Below are 16,380 nucleotides of genomic sequence, written 5' to 3' on the forward strand. Positions count from 1 at the left end.
TGAACTCTGCTTGCCTAAATCTAAGACCCCCTCCGCAGATATGTTCCATTGCTTTTTGACATGCACCGCTGCTCACTTATTTTGTTATATTCACCTAGCCACAGTATTAAAGTCTTAAGCGTCACTATGATGCGAAATTAGGGAAGCTTTTGTATCTGTATGGTATTACATTTGTTGACAGATGCGTACAATGCCGTTTTTGTTACTTTTCCCTTAGTGTGTGCAGGCAGGAGTCAGCGTTCATGTGGCTACATCTGTTTATTGCACTACTAAAAAAAAAAAAAGTGATAAAATGAAAATTATTATGGGATTAGAGCTCTCCTTTATAGATCTTCTTATCTCCTGTTTGCGAGATTATCTAAAATACTGGTTGGTTATACGTCTCACTTATCTTGTAGTAACAAATCAAGGCCATTGGTAAAGCATGATTATATACATTACAGCGGAAAATAAATTCTAGATGTAGATTTTCTTTAAAATCAGAAAGAATCAGGTCAGTGTGGCGTTTTGAGCGGAGAAAGTCATCCAAAATATCACTTTACTGACAACAATGGCAGCCTCCAGGTCTGCAGATAAAAGTAAAAATTCCCTCCCTCTCCCCTGTTCATTACCCCCCTAAACCCCTTAAGCCAGAAGTATTCAAAATACTACTCAATAGGGTACTATGTAAGGGATGGATGTGGCCCTCTAGAACATTAACATGTTTTGTTTTTTTGTTTTTTATGTGGAGAATGTCTGTAATCGGTTTTATTGTTTTTTGGGGTTTTTTTTTGCATGTTTCTATGGTTTCCTATTTTTGCAGAAAAAAGTTGAGTCCATAAAACAATGAAAAGGGGAATCTTCATTAAACTCACAGTGTACTAAAAACCTTCTGTATTGTAGAGGCATTGTATTTTATGCTCCAGGAGTTTTTAAAGCATTTGTATCGCCATAGCAATGAATGGAATTATTACAATGTTTTATGTGTAATATCAGCAGATTGTGGTACATTCATTACAGTCTATTGGGCTGAAGTGGAAGGTGAGGGAGTGAGCAGGGGCATGCCATTGATTCTTATGGTAATAACGCTCCTTTATATTATAAAGTATAAGCAATTCTTGTGTTGCCCTTACTTTAATACATGTTCCCAGAAGGAAATTGCTTAATGCACAGTTAGAGGCAAAAACGTACCCTCCGCCCTGCTTTAAACCTCATATAAAAGGACTTTTGTCGAGGTACAGATGCTGCCTGTAAACAAAGAAAGAAATGGGTGTTGTAAAATACATACATAAAAAAAATAAAAAATAAAAAAAAAAATATATATATATATATATATATATATATATATATATATATATATATACACACACACACACACACACCGTATTGGCTCGAATATAGGCCGCACTTTTTCCCCCCACTTTAAGTCTTTAAAGTGGGGGTGCGGCCTATATTCGGGGTCTAGCGCCCGGTGCCCGGGACATGCAGTCCCGGGCGCCGGGCAGGCAGCGGAGTTAGGATACAGATCCCCCCCGCAGCGGTGCAGGGGACCTGCATCCTACTCTCCGATACGCTCAGACAGCCTCCCCTGCCAGCACTTTCCACGGGGGGGGTGCCGGCACGGGAGGTTGTCTAAGCGCATCGTGCGGACGGTCACCGGCTGCGGAGGTTGTTTACCCCGCATCGCCGCAGCCGGTGACCGTCCGCACGATGCGTTTTACCTCTGCCCCCAAGACTTACCAGAGCAGACTCCTGGGTGTCTTACGGGGCCGGCGGGGGACATCTACGCAATACGCGTATACGACTTCCGGTGCCGGCACATCCGCTGAGTGGTAAGTCGGGGGGGCAGAGTGGCAGCATATCTCGGGGAGGAGGGGGAGGACAGTGGCAGCATATCTCGGGGGGGGGTGGACAGTGGCTTCATATCTCGGGGGGGGGGGGAGACAGAGTGGCAGCATGTTTTTTTGGTGCTTTTTTTAAAGAAAAAAACTTTCTTTAAAAAAGCACCAAACTTTTAGGGTGCGGCCTATATCGGAGCCAATACGGTATATTCATTCATTCATTCACACCTTTGCCTCTATTCTGTACAATGCAATTTACCTTATCCAAATAAGAGCACTATACAAAAAGAGTGAAGGCTTATAGTATGTATTATACATGTACAGAAAAGAAGTGAGCATTTTCCCTCATGGGTTCCAAAGGCCCCAAGATGTGATTAAACGATTGCTCCGGGCATTCAGTGCCAGCAGACCACAGACCATCCGCGGCTATATAGAGTCCATTCTGACGGTCCCTCTGCCTGCTGTAAGAATCTTCTCTTTGCTTCACCTTTTTATAAGGTTAAGTGATATTTCCACATCTGTGCTCAGTCCTTGGCGTGTCGCAAGGAAAGACGAGGCTTAATATCCACCACTAATATATAGTAATAAATATTCGAAAAACACATTTTGGATTCTTTCTCGGTCTGAAAAAGTGCACACAGAGATGATATCTTAACACGCCAACTGCATCTTCATTATGGGTTGACGTTAAGAGTTAAATGTTGATTAATGGGCCCCGTTCTTGGTTTTTTTTGGTAATAACTGGTATCGGACCATCGCTCTAGGATTTAGTGCTGCCAATTAAATTGTACACAATGATCTATTCGGCGTGGAAGGAGGATGTTTTGTACAAGGTCTTCAGAAGCCACCATTGGATGGCAGTATGGAGCTTCTGCTGGTCCAGAGGGCCGTGGGACCTGTAAAAATAAGATTTCAGAAACTAGCACCGTGTCCTATATCAAAAGTTTAGAAATTCATGTTTCATGTCAATCCCGGGCCCTCTTACACGAATTGCTTATAGTGGACCAAAGAGACTTCTGTGAAGATCTTCCGTACAAACCAGATGTTTTTCCAGCACAGCCTCTTTTGGCTGTGTGGATACTTTTAAGTATTACCTGGGATTTTACGCTGTGTATATTTGCCAGCTTATACATATAGATTTTCTCTGGAGCCGTAACCGGTGTTATGGGATATGTAATCAGATGTTGAGGCAACAAACTGCTTGCAGAAAAACCCCATCTTGTAGAAATGGCTATGGGGGGGTGATTGCTCCGTCTCGCCAAGCCTCCTTGATATCTCACGTAGGAGATATTTTCTATCCTGCGAGACGGAGAGGAAGCGAGAGGGAATGCATGGGGAGAGTGATTCTGATGAATCCATAATGAATGGCGGGGTGACTGTACCAGCGCTTTATATTACTACCTGTGTCAACAACACCACCGAAAGATAAATTAACTTGGGGTATCTCACTATGATGGTCAGAAACAGCCCATAAAGAATAAACTCTATTTATCCCATCAGAGCAAACTCTTGTGCGGGGTGTAAATCCGTGGATGGCACGCTGTACCCGAAGTGTGGGGTACTTTATAGCGCCATTTATACGCATGATATTAAAGAATTTTGGGTTAGAGTCTAGGGATCTAAAGTTGCTCTTAAAGGGGAATCCCACTTTTATTTATTTATTTTTTATCAGATTGAAGATTTTTTAAAACAATATTTTATTATTGTTTTATATAGCGTAGCGCTCAGGGCCGGCCGAAGACTTAACGCCGCCTGGGGCGAAGTTTAAAACGCCGCCCCCCCCCGCCGACGCCGGGGGGGGGGGGCGGCATTTTAAACTTCGCCGACGCCATAATCTACGATCCCCCCCCGGTACTTACCTTTAAACAGTCCTGCGGCGAGTCTCCCTGCTCTGCCACGGTGCCGGCTTGTAATGCTGAGCGCCGGAAATTGACGTCACTTCCGGCGCTCTGCATTACAAGCCGGCACCGGGACCGAACAGGGAGACTCGCCGCAGAGGAGAGAGAGAGAGAGGGGCGCCGAGAGGGTAAGCGAAAACCACTCGGTGCCCCTCTCTCTCTCCTCCGCTTCAAAAAAAAAAAAAAAAAAGCGCATTGGCCGGCAAAGTGCCGCCCCTTCTAAAGTGCCGCCTGGGGCAATTGCCCCAGTCTGCCCCATTATAGGGCCGGCCCTGGTAGCGCTGTACAATGGGTAGACAGGACATAACAAGTAGTATATAACATAACAAATTGGCTTACAGAAACAGGTGCGGAGGGCCCTGCTCAAAGAGCTTACACTCTATCTATATATACACAGTTGTAGTTGCATAATAATTCTGCATATTAGCCATTTGTGCGTGTTCTAGCTCGGTTATCTTGGCATAATCTATAGACGCTCGGTGTGGGGTTTCTGCAGGGAAAGTCACCAAAAATATCACATGACAGATAAAGGAAGTTTACTGGAAGAAAACCTAGAAACTTTTTTTTTTTTTTTTTTTTTTTATTCCCCTCCAGGCTCTATTACTATATATAGCTCTAGATTATGTACTCAAGGTAAAGAATATTCCCTCGGCCAACAACCAGCTAAACCCGCTTTATAAATAACCCGGGGGCTGCCCTAGAAAACCCATGAATTACCAGCCAGCCCACCTGTACTGACAGCATGGGGAGGGGTACAGCATGGGGGGTGATTTCTTTGGGAGGAAATCCACATCTTTTGGCATTTTACCATATTTGCTCGATTATAAGACAAGGTTTTTTTCAGAGCAAATTCTCTGAAAAATATCCCTTGTCTTATATTCGAGGTCGTCTTCTAATGTGACCTCAAATAGAGGTCTGACCATGGATGCACATTCTGGACCGAAACCAAAAATTCTGGATGCACTTGGCCGAAACAGATAACGAAAGTGACTCCGCCCCTTTAGAGAAAAAAAACACTTTTATTAAATAGTAAAACACCAAATTGGACAAAAAATAAACAATAATAATAATAATAAACTCAAACAGCAGTATATATATATGATTAATAACTGCAATTAAACTCCTATAGCGTCCAGGCAGTCGGCATGTGATGGCTGCCTGGGCATGATAGAAGTCAGTGTGACTGAATGACACCATGTATATGAAACGTGGGGATAGGATGACACTCCTATCATGCCCAGGGTCCAGCATGTACTGGCTGCCTGGGCATAATATGAGTATGATGAGATGTTAGCTGCTAGTACGTCAGCCAGTACATGCAGGAACAATGGCTTGATAGGAGTGTGATCCTCTCCCAGAAGCAATCTAGAGATTCCAATTAAGGTTCATGTTCATGAACACCACACTCCTATCATGCCCTGAGTTCTACTGGTTGTCTGGGCATGATAGCAGTTGCTGTTGGCAATCACACTCCTAACATTAATCACACTCACCCTGGAACCTGGGCATGAAGTGTAGTTTCTGCTAGCTTTTGCTACTGTGGCTGCTTGTGCATGACAGGGGTGTCATTGCTATATTAAATATATATGATTACTAACAGCAATCACACTCCTGTCATGCCATGTCAGCCAGTACATGTTGGAATCTGGGCATGATAGGCGTTTGATTGCCGTTAGTAATCATATATGTTTAATATAGACTCCTGTCATGCACAAGCAGCCAATACATGCACATAACCTACAGCCTCTGTGTGTCCTGCCCCCCTACTTACACATCCATGCTATCACATGCATATTAATTTATCACAAAACTCCCTCATTCACATATATTCATTCATACACTTTCAATGGTTTTCTGGAGGCAGAGTGCCATATAGGGGGTTAAAAGGCATATCAGGGAGGTAGGATGGCATATAGGGGGGTATAAGGCATATCTGGGAGGGAGAGTGGCAAATAGGGGTTAAAGGCATATCTGGGGGCAGAGTCTCTTATTGAGGCAGATTGGCATATAGTGTCATTTCTGGGGGGCAGATGTGCATAGCTGGGGCAGAGTGGCAAATAAAAGGAAACAAAAAACTTTTTTTTTCAATTATAGTTTTACTAGTAAAATGTATTTTTCTATAGGGTAGTCTTATATTCAGGCTTTCCCCCTAAATCATTATTCAAATTTGGAGGGGGTCGTCTTATAATTGAGCAAATATGGTAATTTACTTGCTGGATCCCCCGTGCCCCCTGTAGCTATGGGGCTAGTGGCATAAGTAGTCTTATTTAAAGAATAGCGGGCCGGCACAACGTGTCATTTTATATATGTATTATCCGGTGTGTAAAATTTTATATATATATATATATATATATATATATATATATATATATATATATATATATATATATATATACCTCAAGATTGTAAGCTTGCGAGCAGGGCTCTCTCAACCTAATTTATAGGTTTGTCTTGGTCTGGCAGTTCTCGTTTTGTCATACCCCTTGAATATTTTTTATTGTATTAAGCGCTGCATAAATTGTTGGCGCTATATAAATAAAAGATGATGATGATGATGATAATAATATCAGGGTATGGTGTACAGCACTGTGTACTCCATCCCCAAGAGAATATAGATGCTTTGGAGAGGGTTCATTGGAGGGCGACGGAAAGGGAGAGACTATGGCAGCTCAGTATGTACAGTGGAGGAGAGAGGGGGGGGGGGGGAGATGTAATAGAAACATTTAACAAAGTGCGGGAGGGAGGTTTATATCAGAGGAGGAGAAATGTTAGAACGAGATCTCATCGTTTTAACTAGGGGGTTACATGTAATGTAAGGAGGTTGTATGCTACTGAAAAGGTGGTAGATACATGGAACAGCCACCCGGTGGAGGTAGTAAAGGAGCGTTTAACCATGCATGTGGAAATCCTGAATCTAAGGCGAGAGCATTGACGGATTAAGATAAGAGATAATGTGCCGTCACACCGAGCCCCTAAGCTTATGTATTGCGCTAAGTAAACTGTTGGCGCTATGCATGTAAAAAAATATACCGCACGCCCCGTCCTCTAGTCCCAATACACCATCCGCTGGCTCCCTTGGCATCTGAGAAAAGCACTAGCCCCGGCCCCGTGATTCCAGAGCTGCGGGGGTGTAGGAGACCGCCTCCTGCGGTCCGGGTTGGGTGCAGCACACGGGGAGGGGGACGCGGAGTTACCGGGGAAGCCTCGTTTCCCCGGGCGAGGTGTGTGGGCGGGCTGCCTGTGCCCAGTACCCGGTATGGGGGGCGGTGCTGGGCAGGGGGCGGTGATGCTGGAACATGGCGGCCAGGCGCGCCGCTCTGCCCGGCTCCTCCGCTCTGCCCCCGGCCGGTAGGAGAGGAGCGGACGGCCTGACTGACACCGACTGGTTTGTGTTTTCCCGGCAGGACTGCGACAAGATGTCCGGGAGCGGAGTCCTGAGGGAACAGCAGGCGGCTGCAGGGAGCGCGGCGGGAGAGGAGTCCTCTGACAGCGAGGGGGAGCACGAGGGGCCCCAGAAACTCATCCGCAAAGTGTCCACCTCCGGCCAGATCCGCAGCAAGGTAAGCCAGCCATGTGTGCACACTGCCCACAGGGCGACAGTATACTGCCGGCAGCCAGGCTCGGGACAGCACAGAGTACACTACACAGAGGGGTTCATATTTATCAGCTGGGGACAGCACAGAGTACACTACCCGAAACTATTTCTATTTATCAGCTGGGGACAGCACAGAGTACACTACCCGAAACTATTTCTATTTATCAGCTGGGGACAGCACAGAGTACACTACCCGAAACTATTTCTATTTATCAGCTGGGGACAGCACAGAGTACACTACCCGAAACTATTTCTATTTATCAGCTGGGGACAGCACAGAGTACACTACCCGAAACTATTTCTATTTATCAGCTGGTGACAGCACAGAGTACACTACCCCAAACTATTACTATTTATCAGCTGGTGACAGTATAGTACTCAAACATAGAGTACACTGCCAGCAAGCATGCTCCCTGCTCCAGCAGTAATGTGTCCCGGGTGTTGTGTACATGAGTGCAGAGTATGTGCCCCGCAGACAGTATGTTCTGGGCAGGTGCCCGTCTCTGCAGTATGCACGGAGGGTAGCGGGTGACGTTGTGTACAGTCTGTGCACACCTGTGTAGGATCAGCGTATGGGATACACGCTCACGCACTGTATGACACGACAGGCCTGTACTCGCATGTTATGTTAGCGTGTGTCATGTGTGTGATACGGCAGGGTTTCCATGTGTTTGTTTCCGTGTTATTTGTGTGTTGGCGTGTGCGCTGCCCACATACATGTCTACATTCTCACGGACCCCTGTTTTGGAGACTCTTCACATGGAAAGAAAACAGTGTTGTGATAATTACTCGTTATTTACATGTGAATTTCCAATGTGTTACGGCCGTGGAATGTCACAAAAAGTCAGAACTATATATACACAGTATAATATATATATATTACACTCTACATATATAGTATATACATAGTGTGTGTGTATATGATATAGTGTGTGTATATATCACACACACGCACACTATACTATATGCCGTATATTTACACGTGCACTATACTATATACCATATATACACACACTATACTATATACCGTATACACACACACGCACTATGCTATATATATATATAATTACACATACACACTATACTATGTATATACTAAATATGTAGAGTGCCTATTTTATATATATATATATATAATGTGTGTGTGTGTATGTATGCACATGTTTGTATGTATGTGTGTATATATATATATATATATTACCGTTCAAAGGTTTGGGGGTCACACATTTCATGGCAAGCAAGGGAATTTCTAGCTGTAACCTAATTGCCAATGCTCGTGAATCTGTGTCGTTGCTGAAGCCCGCGGTTACACCGTTTCCGTGCGTTTGGGTGTAAATGCCATTTGAAAACGGAGGAGTTGTGGTGATTGGTATACAGACTTTCGCGGCCGGTTTGTGAACTCTTTTGGACCTTTGGACCGTGGCGAGTTTTTTTTGCTGCCCTTCTAGAAGAAACGACGTGGTGGCCGAAACACACTGGCTTCCAAGGAGCTCGCCGTGGCTCCCGGCTACAAGGGACTCTTTTGGGACTCTTTCAGGACTGGCCCCGAATTACCTTTTGGAAAACAAATTCTGCGCGTTGAGTCAGGTTTAAAGGCTCAGGAAGTTTAATATTGTGATCCGAGCCGGCAGCGTTATACGTAGGGAAGTGACGTCGCTGGCGGCATTACCTGGATCGCACCGTTCTAACAGATTATTATGGCAGCGGGTGATTCTTATCCAAAGATGCCAATTGGCAGCATGTGTTGTGTGTTTTTTGTTTTTTTTTTCCCACCTATACTGCAGCTTTTATAATGCTTTTTCCAGAGATGTGTTGTTTGAGCGGTGGTTGTCATTGACTGGATTGCCTCCCTGTGCCGAAAAAGCAAGGATCTGAACCCGAAACGTTAACTACCGCTGCTTCTTGGGAAAACAGGACTGGTGTTATTTTCCCAGAACCCCCCCGTGATGGCGAGTTGCATGTAACTTTGGGCCATGACGTGTCATTTAGCGATGGTAGCGTGGCTTTAACTTGCCCGCTCTTCTCCTTGGGGCACGATGTTTGTGAGTTGGCGGGATGACGGGGTGTCTCCCTCGCTCCCGGTTATGCGTACGCTCGGTCATACTGTACAGGTCTGGCCAGGATCCTAGAGCTGCAATAGAGTTTAGATAAAGCGGGAGGACGCTGTTTGATTTACATTGTTCTGGATGTATTGTAAACAAATAGATTATGTCCCACGGCTGAGTCTGCCTCAATCATTTTAATACCTTTTTAAATAGAGCTCGGTTTGTTTATCCCCCGTGCTTTGCCAACTCCTACAATATTGGTCCAGGGAATTACGGCGAGCGTGCTCAATAACTACGCGGTATTACATTGATTTCATTTATTAATTATTATTATTATTTATTTTGTAATGTTTTTTTCGTAGCCAATGTAATTTTAAGAAGCTAATATGGAATGCATCTGTAAAGAGCAATATAGATCTGTACATATAGCTTGATTAAAAAATACAGGTGGCTTCCGGACCCCCAGCACCCGTGTGATGCTGACTCTCTTGTGAAAGGGGGCTCCAGCGTTCTGCATGTGCGAAGACACGCGTGTTATGAGGATGCACATCCTTTGGAATGAGGAACAGAGGAAGTAAAATGAATAAAAAGCGTAACCAAACTTCCTGAAGGGTTTTGTTCATGTAAAGCCACCCCACCCCGCCTACACATTTCTCTGGGAAGACATTGTTTCCCCCGGCTATCTGCGCTGTCACATTCTTCTCCCAGAATCCTTTGCTCCGCAGGGGCTCTACATATATCTTTCACCCCCTGTCACTTTCTGATCGTGTGCAGCGCGTTATACTCCTTTAATCGAGTTCTACGGGTATACATCTTTGTTTGAAGGGGATCTGTACTCGTGTGAAACCGTCGCACCTTTTCACACCCGCGGGATTGTGAGCTCAGGTACGGCTTCCCGATAAAAGATTATGCTTGTGGCTAGATTGGTTTAGTTCCCCGCATACAGAACGATGTGAGTCTCTTATCTGCTGCGTCTTGTAATTTGAATTTAATTTGCAACACCGGTATAGTAATAGATGAAGCGCGATAAGTCTTGGTGATTTCTCTCCGGGAATTCGGTCCCTTGGTAGAGCGGGATTTCCCCCCCCCCCCCCAAGTTTCCAACGTGAAAGTTTTTATTTGTTATGTATGTCTAAGATGAAGATTGAACTCCTATAAAACAAGCTGAAATGTTTGCTGACACTGCCGCATTGGGGTGGGGGCAACCAAATCTGGAATAGGGTTCTCACTGAAATGAGAAAGTGCTTTCATGTTAATTAAAAGTATCCAGTGTGATAGAGCGGCTGGGATGTTGCAGGCTGCGATGGCTGATGGTGAAACGTGACGCAATGATTTGGGGGAATTCTGGTAGGCACTGATCAGGTAAATGGCTTGACACGGCCCCCATATCAGAGCAAGCATGGATATTGTTTACCGGAAAGGATAACAAATGCTTTTGTACAGATACAGGATGTCGTTGTGCCTGATTGGGGGGATCCGAGGGTGATGTTTGGACATGTATTATCTATTTAATGCTCAAATGGACACCGACTCCTAAAATAATGGTCTCGCCCTCTGCCCCCCCTTCAATGTGAACATACCGGTAGGTATGTTCAAATTATTTAATGGGACAATGTGGACCCGTTTCCTATATGCCCCTCTTATGGTTTATTTAATACCCCTGAACTCTTTAACCCTTTGTTCAGAAGGACAGGGCAAAGAGTAAGTGTTGGGATTGGATACATTGCAGCTGTTTTTGAGGTTTCGTTCCGGCGACACAAACATTTGTTAACCGTGATTGACAACGCACCACAGGCAAGGTTTTGCTGTTTACGGAAACCGTGGTGTTGCTGTGAAATTCACTGCACTTTTTATTATGTTGTGGGACATGTTCATAATGCAAGTCTGATTGTAAAAATGTAAAGTGAGTAATATCTAACCAGGAAGGCTTTGTCAAGCAATATTGTTCGCCATTGTCCTGTAAATATGTTTTATGCTCATAGTTGTGTAACAATTAATTGCTCGCTTCTGTTGTTATGCACTTTCACACGCAGTGATGGAGGAACAGTGTAAGTTAATAACCTATGCCAGTATTTTTTAAAGGACTAATTAGGCCCTCCTTAAGTCTGTAATACCCACTAGACTTGTGCATTTGGATTTGTAAGCATTTTAAGAAAATTTACCAATTTTGTTAATTTCTGGAAATCTCAGAGAACAAGGCGGGACCCCAATGAAACTACTCATGACTTTTTCTCTCACTCACGCTTACACTCACTCACACTATCCCATGCGCTCTCTCAATATCTCCCGACCATCTCCGCTTCCGTGTCCCTGTCTCCTTTCAATACTCTGCTTCTTCTCTTACCTCTTCTTGTTCTTCTGTCTTCTTTCTTTTGTGCGTTTCTGCCCGTAATCAGCTCTGTTAAGAAGGCCTCCCGGAGCACTTTCGAAAAAGGGCAGAGTCTTCTCCCTGTTCCTCCGATCCTTGGAGAGATTGTGCGGGAAAGCTCCAACCTTCTGTGAAAGTGCTTCAGGAGGCCTGGTTAATGGAGCGGATACAGATGAAAAGGCAGAAGAAAGAAGAACGCGAAGACAAGAAGCAGAACTGTGCAGAAAAGAGACGGGGACAGGCACAAAGGATGCCAATAGTAACCTAGGAACTGCAGTGTAAGCTCTCAGGTTTTCTGGTGTTACGTGGGTACATGCGGCACGGACAGTAAAATAAAATGCACAGAAAAGGTAAAGAAAGTGATGCTCAGTTGCTATATGAAGGCTTTTATTATAAAGAATCCAGTCCAAGATCACACTTGGCTCATCCTAATAAGTGTTTTTTATTCAGGTGACCCCAAGCGGTCTTTCATATATAACCGATTCTTACCCTTTGTTATAATGTGTGTGTTGGCTCACTAAAAAACAGCCCTTTGTCCGCCTGTACCCCTACGGCCTAGTGAACTGGATGGCTGATTAAGGAAACTGATATTTAGATAATGATCACAGACCCTCTTTGCCTCCTGGAGGAAGAAGACCACTTTAGTTACAAGTCATATCAGCTTTGCGAAGGTAACAAGTCTGCTAAATAATGCACTTGCGCTTTATTTTCGAGCTGCCGGTGCATTGTTTATGGGGGTTTATTTTTAGGCCGATCACAGGGTGGTGTATGTTTGCTGTTGTGACCTAAGTGGTTTCATCAAGCCTCTAGTAGAGCAAAGCGCACAAGGAAGCTGCTTGTCTGCCAGCCTTTCCCATTCAGTCCATGCTTAGTTTCATACATTAACCCTTTCAGTTGGCTGGCTTACACTCATTTATTTTTACATACGTATGCAATAAAAGTGCATATGACGGCTGCTATTCCTCTCGTTTGAACTTTTGTAGCTTAATTCAGCATTACAAGCACAGTTTCTTGTAATGAAGAACGTCCAAATCCTTTTCCAAGAATAAATATCTTGGAAAATATTATTTTTTTTTAAACCCTGGGAAGGCGTAATTGCCCTGAGACCCATAAATCGGCTGCTGACAGGTTGTTGCCGCAGTAACTAAAAGAAGCTTCTTAAAGACTTGTGTTATGTGATTAGGCCTACAACGTAAGGAATAAAATGAAAAATCAGCTAAGGTTATTTGCTTAGTAGTAGCCCAGTGCAATGAATATTTTCGCTGGTTAATTTTGCTGCCATTTTTCAATATTCCATTGTGGCAAAAATGACCGCAGCAGAGAAGCCTTCGGCTTACATAAGGCATGAACAACCGTGCGATGCATTATAGTTTTAGGTAGCCTTATGTTGCGTGTTGGATCTTTTAACATTTCATGCCATTTGTTTGGATAGTATTTGCAAACGTCTGTAGACTGTGAGACAGAAGTCCCAGCGGATAGTTGGAATAGGTAGTTTCGCAGGCAGCTGGTCATCTTTTCTGATTTTGCTTGAAACAACTATATTTAGGAGCGCTTTGCTTGGTTATTCTACGTTATACATCTGAACCGAAGTAATTTGTCATGTGGAACGAAAGCACATCTGTTATCTGTGGAGTTCAAGCCATTTGCTTTTATCATTGAAAAACAACTGCTACCCTAGCGGTGATTTCTTCATATTATCATACAGTGCTGACTGATTTATACCGCAATGAAACGGTGATTACAAATATTAGCTATATCCTTCTTCATCAGGCCCCTCGGCCTCCCATCATCCCTTCCTGGTTATGTTGTTGAACGTTGCTCCATTTAAAGGTAAGTCGGACTATCTCCGCTGGGGGCTTATATGATGGTATCTCATTAGTAACATCGTTCTCTTCAAACTTGTATAAAGTAGTGAAGTTCGCAGTTTATGTTCCAAAGTAACAGAATATGCCGAACTTCACAAGCATTTAGAACCCATTGTGTGCACCCTTTTTATTTTATGTGAAGCGTGCTGCTTTTTTCCCGATTTTATTCTGGTTCTCTAAGAACGTAATGTGTTTTTTTTTTTTTTAATTGTCTGATCTTGGGAGGAAGTCGAAATAATATCTGTATGGTGATATAATCTCAAAGCAAGTAGGTGTTTTGGTTTTCCATTAGTAGCAGGGAAGGTTTTATGGTAACATTTGTTTCCTCATCCAGGGAACTGGTGCGGATGTCTTTTCTTTAAATATCTACTGTATTGTTCATGAAAATGTGAAATATAGACAATGACTCTATTGGGTTTATTGGCTACATGGGGAATTTGAGGCGAGATGGTGCGTATTGAGCCCCAACCCACAGGACTCTCGCCCAAGAAGACGTTAACTGGTAATGCAGCAATCTGACTTAGAAGATCCCGTGAATTATTTGGGGACAGCTCAGCCCTTTCAGGGGTAACACTAGGTTTGGTCCTTTTGTAATACTCAATAAAATATGTAAAATACTAAGGAACCTCGATTTGCTTCCCTGAGCTAAACATCACTTTCCAATACTTGGAGCAAATACAAACACTCATCGCCAACATACCAGTGTGTCATTTCTAACGTTCAATTCACCTGCAAACTATTTCCTTAACAGGATCGTGTTGGATCTGTGAAATAGACTTGAGCGTACAAGACTTATGATAAATGTAAAATGTATGTGTACTGCATCTTTAAGTATTATTTAGTTACTCCTCCATTTAAAAGCATCTGCTTGAGTAACTGTTTACTCTGCTAAATCCTACATTTTAATAACATGTTGGCCTTCCAATGCATTAGTTTAATACACCAAAGGGATTAAAGGTAAGCTACCATTAAAAATAGCACGGTGGTAAATATTTATGTTAGCTGTACCTATTTAAATAAGGATAATAACTGCCCCCCTTCTGTTTGCCCAGTGCAAATTCTTCATGGTTGCGGTACGTGTTGGTGTTTTGGGAAGTTTGTGTGCGCCCCACGTGCAGGGATTTGGTAAATATGATGGACCTGTTTGAGAGGTGAATAGTGTTTTAAAGGAAATATGTCACCTCTAAATCTTTTTAGCATAACTAAATTCAATGACCTTTTATAATGTGTAATTGGTCTCGAGTGACGGGGGTTGGGCGCCATTTTCCCCGCTTAGAAGCCATGCCAATTTTCATAGTTTTTTGCTTTATTTATAGTTTTAATTGGCCTAATAATTTTGACTTTACATAAGACAGGAGTCAACAAATTTGATTTGGGATCTAGGAGCCTGCTAAAAAATGTAGGAAGCCGTTTGCGTTTTTGTTTTTCTCCCCAGTGGCACTAATTAACACATCCTAACATACAAACGGACGCCAACACACATTGTAAGGTAATCTGCAGATTTGAGAACAAGCCCGCCTGTTTGCTTAGGTGTATTCAATAAAGTAGTACACCTATAAGCAATTACGTGTTAAATACCCCTGTTCAGTTATGTACACTTTTCCGATGCTTCTGATGCGGTGCTGTAACAGGTAAAGCCCTGTCTGTGCTGCTGCTCCCTGCATGTAGATATCATTGAAGTTCTCGCTGTTCTGCTTTTGCTGACATCAGGTACCATAGATAGGGACTGTCCGCTGCCTTAAGGCATTATGTACGTGATAACTCGTCTTTGCTGCCTCAGATTAGCTTAGCCAACGAAGGACTTTAGGTCTCCGATCTCCGCGACGCAGGAAGTCGTAGCACAGAAGACTCTTTATCTGTTTAAACTCCAGTAGCAAGAATTGTCCGAAAAGGGAAATGTACGCGTGTGCTTTTTTTCATTTTTTTTTTTTTTATTTATTTTTTTTACGCAAAATAAAAAAAACAAAAACTTTTTGCGTCGGGCATCTACTTAACTGTAGCATTACATATTTCCTTAGCACATAATTGTGTAGATGAGTATTTTATTTTTGAACCGATCTTGGTTTTTTTTTTTTAGTGTGAAAAGCTTCCGTTTGATTTTTATTTGAAAGATTTATGTGGCACTTAATGATTCCGGCATTTTTTCCATTTTAGAAGACGTTTGGGGAACTCTTATGGATAAACAATGAAAAAATTATGTATTTGATTTTGTGCCGACCAGGGGAGTATTTGGAACCCGGGGTGGATTTTGTATATGGCACCCACCCCTGAAAAAAATAATGTTGGCAACAATATTTAAACTGTATGTCAACTAGAAATAAATTAAAATTAAAAGTTTAAATAAATGACATTTATTGAACAGATGTGGTACAGCATAACTCCTATCACTATAAACTGAGCCAGACACTGACGGTAGTGCAGCACAACCCCTATCACTGACGTGGTAGGCCTCTGCCTGTGCCACCGCTGCCCCTGAAGCGGCTTGCCTGTGCCGCCTCTATCCTGTGCCACCTCTGCCCCCAAACACTCACTAACTTACGTATTCATTCACCTGGTCACTCTCGCACCGCCTTACCTCTCTTGCAGATTTCACTGGTCTGGGGGCCAACTGAGCATCGTACAAATAAAAATGTAAAAAGTACAAGGCAGGATCTATAACACTAAAAAAATATAATAATTTAAAAATCTTCTGTAAATAAACAATGTATCTAAAAATAAACACCATAAAAAAACAATTTCCAAACATTATTCGCATATATAATGTAACTTTCATATTTTGAAACGCTGTA

General features: G+C 43.1%; 1 protein-coding gene across 3 annotated transcripts in view; it reads left to right on the forward strand.

The window, feature by feature from the left end:
• Nucleotides 1–7,191: 7,191 nt before the first annotated feature.
• Nucleotides 7,192–16,380, forward strand: part of LOC149279480 (diacylglycerol kinase eta-like) — an 89,241-nt gene continuing 80,052 nt past the window's right edge. For all 3 annotated transcript variants that reach the window (XM_089501105.1, XM_089501104.1, XM_089501106.1), the window contains exon 1: nt 7,192–7,278. The gene's annotated coding sequence lies outside the window, so the exon portion shown is untranslated. The remainder of the gene's footprint in view (nt 7,279–16,380) is intronic.

This window comes from Sceloporus occidentalis, unplaced genomic scaffold, assembly GCF_023333645.1.
Source record: "Sceloporus occidentalis isolate IW3139 unplaced genomic scaffold, rSceOcc1.0.p SCAF_164, whole genome shotgun sequence".
Taxonomy (NCBI): Eukaryota; Metazoa; Chordata; class Lepidosauria; order Squamata; family Phrynosomatidae; genus Sceloporus; species Sceloporus occidentalis.